Source organism: Lycium barbarum, chromosome 10, assembly GCF_019175385.1.
Source record: "Lycium barbarum isolate Lr01 chromosome 10, ASM1917538v2, whole genome shotgun sequence".
Classification (NCBI taxonomy): Eukaryota; Viridiplantae; Streptophyta; class Magnoliopsida; order Solanales; family Solanaceae; genus Lycium; species Lycium barbarum.
This window is the reverse complement of record NC_083346.1, coordinates 115,005,110-115,013,730: the sequence shown is the minus strand read 5'-3', so window position 1 is coordinate 115,013,730 and position 8,621 is coordinate 115,005,110. Positions and strand designations below refer to the sequence as shown.

Here is an 8,621-nt window from a genome sequence, read left to right as displayed (position 1 = left end):
CTAAAGCTGAAGATTAACTTTACCTTCTCCATTAAAATTTATTAATAGCTAAAAATGGTATAATTAGGCATTTCGAAGTATTTGTTGAAAAGACCCTGTGGTACTTCTCTGAAGAGATTTTCTAAGTTTTAACTCGAGATGGAATTTTCTGAATAGATGATTTGTGCCTTTACAATTACATTCTTTTCATATGTTAAGCAATGTTGAAAATAAATGAATTCAAGTAAAGGTGAATGTTTTTTCTCTTATCTTAAAGAGAAAATAATTGATTGAGAATAAATCTTTTTTTTTTCTTTCAAAATTGCAAGTGATAATTTGATAATTTTGCTGTACAAATTAACAATAACGTATTGGAGACATAAGTTTTTAGTAACAGGGATTACTACAGCACACAAGATCAAACGCTCATGCATAATCCATATGTAGTCAGACTTCTCTACGACAATTATTCTCCTATAACAATATTTCACTGTAACAATCAAGTTTTCTTCGGAACTGACTCTCATATTATATTATATTATATATTCTTTATAAAAGCATCTCGATATTAATAATAAAAAATTATTTAGACAAATGATGTCATTATGAGGTTTGACCGTATATACCAACACTCCATTTGTATGTTGACAATCCAGCTCGACAATGCAGTTGCGTTAGGCGGCTTAATTCATATATATCATGTGTTGTTACTTGTTAATTAGGTTGTATACGTTTTCTCTTCGTCTTTCTTTTGCTCTCTCTTTTGTTGTACTAGTATACGTAACCATCTGAGTCAAGTAGGAAATATGTTACTGTCTCCGAACAAATTCATAAGATACATTTTTTTTAAGTTTATCTTAAAAATATTATTTCCTTAGTCCCAATAATTTAACTTTAAACTTTTCTTTTTGCTCATAATTAGATCATCTGTAACATTTGAGAATGAAAGGATGGCCTTTGAAGTTTGCAGCCTATAATGAGCCATAGATATTTATTGTAGTTACAGATGATCTAATTATGAGCAAAAAGAAAAGTTTAAAGTTAAATTGTTACTAAATGTAAAATTGCGTGATTCCTTTTTGAACTAACTAAAAGGAAAAGAATGTCAAATAAATTAGGATGGATGTAGTATTACTTTTCTATATTTAAAAATAATTTAACTTTAAAATTCTTATTTACCCTTAATGAAACGATCTATAATAATACAAATATCTAAAGTTTATTTTAATTTTAAATTCCAAAAAAAATCCATTATTTCTTAAGTGCGCATTTTATTCTACCAAATAAAATGAAACGCATGTGATAGTACTTTATTCATGGGATCGAAATAACTCCTATAATATCCCAATAATATATCATGCGTAACGTGGTTCTTCTTAGTCATTCGGAGTTAGTTCATTATTAATTATTATGCGCATTATTTGCAATAATAATAAAGGGCATTATTCAGCCGACTATAAAGAGAATGATGCTGAATTGGTTGTACATGTTCCTAAATCAAGTAAGGCAAAAAAGCAAGCATTCTTTGTTGGGAAAATTATTTGATATTCAATATTAACCAAAATCCACTAATAGTGCTCGACTTGTTTTTTCCGGAAAAAAAGGAAAAGAAAAAAAGAAGTTGTTACATTAGAAAATTAGGAAAAGGAAAAACAGGAATAAAGATAATAAAATTAAACTGAAATGCGAAACATCACCCGATCGATACCACAAAATTGTAAGTCTTACTTTTTTTTTATCATTTCCTCATAAACAGATTCCTCTCCAGTTACTGCATGATTTGAAGATTTTATCTCAGCTAATTCTTTGTCAACTGATTCAACATCTTTAGTGGTGCTCAATATTTTTGAGGATTTTACATCGTCCTTGCTTGTAGCCCATATTACTAGATATAATGCAATAACAATGACAGCAGCTCCCACAACCCTACATTCAAACTAGCAAGAAATTAAATTAAGAAACTTCATTTTGTACTCCTCAAATCAATATAAAAACATAATTAAATTAGCGATCGACTATTTTTGTCGCTAAATAGCAAAAAGATGTCGTTAATCCTATTTAATAACGGATTAGCGATGAATTATCATAAATTCCTTCCTTACTTCAAATAAAACTTAACGAATGAATATAAAAAAATCTTCCATCAATAATGCAAAAAGTTTAAGTTCGATATGTTAACGATTTAGAAATATGTACACAATCAAGTTATTTGAAAGATAATTACATGTAAATATTTGTCATAAATAGCTGAGTTCAAGTTTAATGCGATGACACCGTAAAAAATGTTTACACAATAAGGGTACTTATTAAGTTAATATAGATAAATATCTTGATAAATATATATTACTCATTTAATCTGAGTAGTAATAATATAGTAACTTACTTTCACAGGTTAAAATTAACTATTATTAAAAAACTTTTCCGCTATCAATACATATAACTTAAATCCAAAAGATAAGTATAAATGATTGAGAGGTCCACAATTATAAGTGAACTACTAACCTGAAAACTACATTGATCATGCAAAAATTATTTAATTATCAGTATGTATATACCTCATATCTTTTGAAATAAACCATCATAAAATGATCAATCTCCAAGGTTTTAGATCTATTGTGATAAAAAAAAATTAAAAAAAAAAAACAAGAGAAGTAAAAGAGGTAAATAAGCATTATGGAATACCTTCCCAAGTTGAGTTGCTCAGGTTAAATGAATGAACCCAAAAAGGCAACAATAACCATGTTGAGAGGATTAAAAGCAGTGACAAAAACTGGTCCTTTGACATTCATTATTAATCCCAAAACATAATAGCCAATACCACAATTAACAATTCCCTGCATCCATAATGATATCTATGCATAAATTAAGCTGTTGGAGAATAACTAATGAAGGTATCTGACAACAACATAACACAATATAAGCTTTAAATTATATACGGAGTTATTATAAGGAACTAATAAGTCTCTTTAAAACATATGTGTTGATCTTGAAAATAAGACAATTAGCTACCTGCTATAACGGGTAAAAGTAACATGATAAATTAAAAATTCTTTACATTGACGATAGATAGAGCGTAATTTAACTTCAGACCGTATTTGTAAAATTGAATTAAGTTGTAGTAGAGTAATTAATGATTGGTATGTAATAACAACAATGATATATATACTACGAGTTTAAGTTATATACTCGTGTAAACCTCTTTAAAATGTGAGCATTGTAATCTCGAAAATGAGACAAGCTACCACAGTTAATTAAAATTTTCTTATACTAACAGTGTTTATAACTTAAAAAACTTGTACAAGTTTTAAGTGCTATGCACCATCGATGTAGAAATATATTTTACACTTATCAGGTCATTCAAAGATTATGTACAGATAAATCTCTTTAAATATAAAATTTATAATCTTGGAAATAAAATAAGTTACCAACTACAATATGTAAAATTGAAATGATATAATAAAAACTTACACCAAAGATGTATAATTAGATTTATATATAACTTAAACTCAAATAGTATTATTAAAAATGGATTTAGGATTTTTTAGACTTACAAGGTAAACGGATGCAACGAATTTACTACTTCCCCAATGAATTGTTCCTTTGAACCACAAGTGTGAGTGCAGTGCCTTGCAAAGCCACAGCCATGCATATTAAACATGTCAAAGACAATCCTGCCGGGTACTTCTTCAATGTAATTGCCTGTAAATATAAATGCAGTAAATAAAAATATTATTATACTGAAAAAAAATTGAAAATAAAAATCGATCATTTATTTGATTTTGAATAACTATATTTGACTGGACACGAAATTAAATATGTTATAACGCATGTGTATCCTATTATTAATGATAATGGAAGAAGACTTTATTAATGTAATTATTCATAAGTAAATTCATAGAGAAACCATCAAATAAAAGGAGTTTTAGATTAGTGGAATAGCTTTATATCTTGGAACATCCCAAAATAAAAGGAGTGTTATATAAATTGGAAAAATTGTATCAGAAGGTTAATAATTAGAATAGATTTAACTTAGCACTCAATATATTTTAACACATATTATAACAAACTACTTACCCTATTTTCCAGTTTACTAAATTTATTTATTATGGACAGTTACTTGTAGTCATCTCTTAAGTAATTGATTGTGTCAAAATCTTTTAGAGTTGCCAACATATATAACTGAAAAGTAGTTATTAGAAAAACAAATGCACTGTTAGAGAAAAGGATAGAAACAACGTCCGTTAGCCTCTTTTCGGCCCATGTCTTTGAAAAATAGTCATTGTCATGGTGTTTTCAATCTAACATATGAACCTTCGCGATAATATCCTAAAGTTTCACTTGTAGAATTTGAAACTTCATGACCATAACTATCTTTCAGTTACAAGAGCTAAAAAGTGGCTATTTGTGCAAAGGTGTATACCTGAAGGTTATAAAAGCAGGCCCAGCAAAAACAACCAGCAACAATGAAGAGAGCACCTTTGACTGGATTGAGATCAGTGGGAGAAACAGCATTAGTACTAGGAACATGATGTTTGGTCCACGGCAATCCAATTGTTGGTCCTCCAACAAGGCTCATTATTGTTGCACCTCCAAGTGTTACTATTGTTCCCACTATTTTAGCCTGGCTTGGTACTTTCCATATGTTCACATTCTCAAGCCTACAAATAAGTTCAAATCATCACCCAGTAATAATTGGGCTTTGTCATTTCTGGCCCGTCAGCCAAATTAATCACAGGAGCTAGCCAAAATATACAATATATATACATTGATCATGACTATTATATGTATATGATCTGCATATACCACGTATATTTTATATAGTTGTACTTAATGTACAAGACGTATACATTTGTCGGCTATTATTGTTTTGAACGGTCCAAAAAGAGAGGAATTAACTTATATCAATTGTCAAGTGCTGTAATGAAAGTTTACGCTATAGTTAATACAATTTAACCTGCTATGGAAAGTTTTTTATATTCCCATTGTTTCAATTTTATGTGGTGTTGGACTGGATGATGAACTTAGAAAAAAGAAAGAAAGAAAGATTTTTTTTTTTTTTTTTAAATTATGGAATCTTTTAAATGTGTATATCCACTTACCTGCTAATGGATTTTTATTTATTTAATATCAATGTAGTTCAATACTACTATTGAAGGCATGGGTAGAGCCACCTTAGGTGAAGGATGGTCAGATGCACACCCTTCGCCGGAAATTACTCTTTGTACATAGGTTAAATATTAGCTATTATAAGTATATATTTAATTTTGCACATCCTTAACATAAGAGAAGAAATTTGCACACCCTTCGCCAAAATTCTGGCTCCGCCACTGATTAAAGTTTAGCTGTCTTAATTTCCAAGTTGTTAGTTCCACTTATTATGAATCGTTACTTGTGATTATCAAGGCGATGTTAGCTTGAAGAGAGGGGGTTTAATTGAACCTCTTCTTTAAAAAAAATGATAAATTTATCACCCCTCAGAGTGTTAAATTAGACCTTTATGCTCTCAAGTTTGTCTTTCTTGATTATTCTCGGGTACAAAAAGGGGCATAGTTTCTACTCACTCGATCCTCATCAGTAATGCTGATGTCACATTCTGTGAGTCTCGAGCTTACTTTCATTTTCTCCTGATCATCATGACATATCTAGGGCCTTACCTATACCGACTTTTGAGGAATCTACAATTACTTCTACATCTCCATCCACAGTACCACCAGACTCTTATCCATACAGACTTTTAAGGAATTTATAGTTACTTCTACATCTCCATCTTAACTAATCATTGTCGTCCATGTCCAGCATCAGGCCCCATATGTTTCAGGCTGTGCACTGGACTCTGCACCTACTGCAGACTTGTCTCCTCCTAATAAATCAATTACACTTTGAAAGGATATACGATCCACTCTTAATACTGACCCCATTATATTCGTTTAAGTTATCATCGTCTGTCATCATCCCACTATGCCTTTTTTCATCTTTGTCCTTTGTCTCTATCACGACCAAAAATCACACTAGCCATGATGCCACCTACTCCTAACCCAGTAGGCGAACCTTAAGTCAAATTTTAATCTCTTAATACGAGGAAAGGTAAAGTAAGAACAATATCAAATTCAATAATGAAGTCTCAATATCATAAACATGTGAAACTAGGAAGTACACCCCAAAAACCTGGTGTCTTAAGTCTTACAAGAGCTCCTAAAATACGAATACAAAAATGGAATGAGTCTAAATACAACTAAGAACTCCTTTAATGCTCCCTGGTTTCACCCACCTAATCTTCGTCAGACTGATGAATATGTTCCATAGCTGATTTGTCCATTTGCAGCGTAAAAAGAGATGGTTGATTGTCTCTGCTTGTTCGCCATATAAATAGCATCTAGAGCACAGATGGAACCCCCACTTGTTTAAATTCTCATGAGTCAACACTACTTCCTTTGCGGCCAATAGCCAGGGAAAATAATTTACCTTGTAAGGTATTCTTGTTTTCCATATCATCTTCCATGGCCATCCTACCTCCTGGTTGTTTGATGTGTTCAGGTCTCTGTAAGCAACATTTATAGTGAACAAACCTTTGTTGTCTATCTTCCAAACCACAATATCTCTTTCCTCTGTTAAATTATTGAATTGAGCAACTGTGGAGTAGAAGGCTACTGTTCTTTCCATTTCCCAGTCATTTAAATGTCTTTTGAAGTGTAAATTCCAGCCTTATCATGTCTATAAATCAGCTGATGTAGCTTGTTGTTGAAGGCATCAGGTGTATAAATCTGGATAAAATTGCTTTAGAGGTTTATGACCAATCCACTTATCATCCCATAAGGAAACTTTCAGACTATTACCAACTTTAAACTGGATCTGTTTAGGACTCAAACCATAGATTCTGATTGAACTCCATACACTACAACCATATGGTATTGTAACAACATTTTTCATCCAGCTATTCTCCAGACCATACTTTGTAGAGATGACCTCCTTCCATAGAATATTGCCAGTTGTTGCAAATTTCTATAACCACTTCGTCATCAAAATTCTGTTATGCATTTTCATGTCTCTGATCCTCACACCTCATTCTTTCTTGTTCGTTATCACTTTTTCCCAATTGACCAGGTGGAGCTTTCTCTTGTCTTCATTAACATGCCAGAAAAATTCCTTCTTAAGGCATCAATTTTTTTATCACACTCACTGGAGCAGGGAAAACTGTCATCATGTAAAAAGGTAGAGCACCAAGCACACTGTTGACAAAAGTCAGTCTTCCTCCCAAGGAAAGATACTGACTTTTTCATCTTATTAATCTCTTCTCACACTTCTCCACTACCCCATTCCATATTCCCTTAGACTTGCTTTTTGCTCCCAAAGGCATGCCTAGATATGTAGTTGGAATTTCTCTTACTTTGCCTCCCAACTTTCTGCAAAACTTTCCACATCTATTACTTCATTGATGGGATAAATGAAGTTTTTCCCCCAATTGATATGTAATCTTGATACTGCTTCAAATATGATAAAGATGACCCTCAGGATCAGTATCTGTTCTTCCACTGCTTCACAAAAAACTAGTGTATCATCTGTATATTGCAAATGAGTAACTTCCAAGTTATTTGCTATTATGTTGTCCACCTTAAATCCCCTGATCCGACCTTTTCTGTTGTTGTTTGAATCATGTTACTGGAACCTTACATTGCTACGATGAAGAGAAATAGGGATAAAGGTCTCCCATTGTATTTCTCCGCTCAACCTAATGTCTTACAGTGGCCCAGCCAGATAGCACACCAGTAAGCATGCTAGTACGCAAGGTTTTGTCACATTACGGGGTGAAGATGAGTAAGTTTGCTAACTTCTGTAATGAAGTCTTCACGAATATTGTTCAAACCTTGTCCCAACATCATTTAAGAATTATGTCTGACTTATAATTTCAAAAAAAATTGTATGTGAGTTAGCAGAGCAATTTTTCATTTCTTTTCATAGTTTATGATTTATGTGTCATGTTGAACAGTAAGAGAGAAACAATTAATGCGAAAGTATTAAGGTACAACTCTTATCACGAACTTTTATTCAACCACACATCATTTTCTATGTAAATGTTTTAAACTAAGTTTTTCACAGATAAAGAAGTTTTCTGATTTTTTTTTTTTGGTCCTGGTTTTACATAGATTGGAGATAGAAAAGATAAAATTTGACCTTGAAATCAAGATTTTAAGGGCAAGTTGGCTGCTGAAGAGCTTGCGGGTTAGTACATCTTTCTATTAACTTAAGATTTGCCTTCGATTAACTTCACTATTCCGATTATACTCTTTTAGATCCACACTTTTTCTCTTAAACCAATGGATATAAGGAGATGCAATCATATTGTGGAAGGTGTTTGTTACTATCCTCAGTTATGGATCTAGTTACAAGATGAAATCATATGTGTTCTTCCTACGACCTATGGTGCTTGTTCGTTAAGATAGAACCCACGATCTCTTGAGTTAAAGTACTCAAAAGATGGAATAATTTTCTTCTTACAGTTCATGAGATAAACATTGAGTTTAAATACGACACTAGTTTGGGATTGGGCTTAAAACGAGATAGAAACCCCTTTTAGAAATAAGAGTTGGTCACTAAAATTAACGACCTAAAGTCAGTTTAATTCTAACAAGAGACTTATGTTTTTT

At 31.8% G+C, this 8,621-nt stretch overlaps 1 pseudogene; it reads right to left on the bottom strand.

Moving 5' to 3' along the window:
- Positions 1–1,458: 1,458 nt before the first annotated feature.
- Positions 1,459–6,639, bottom strand: LOC132613350 (WAT1-related protein At2g39510-like; annotated as a pseudogene).
- Between the last annotated feature and the right edge of the window lie 1,982 nt (positions 6,640–8,621).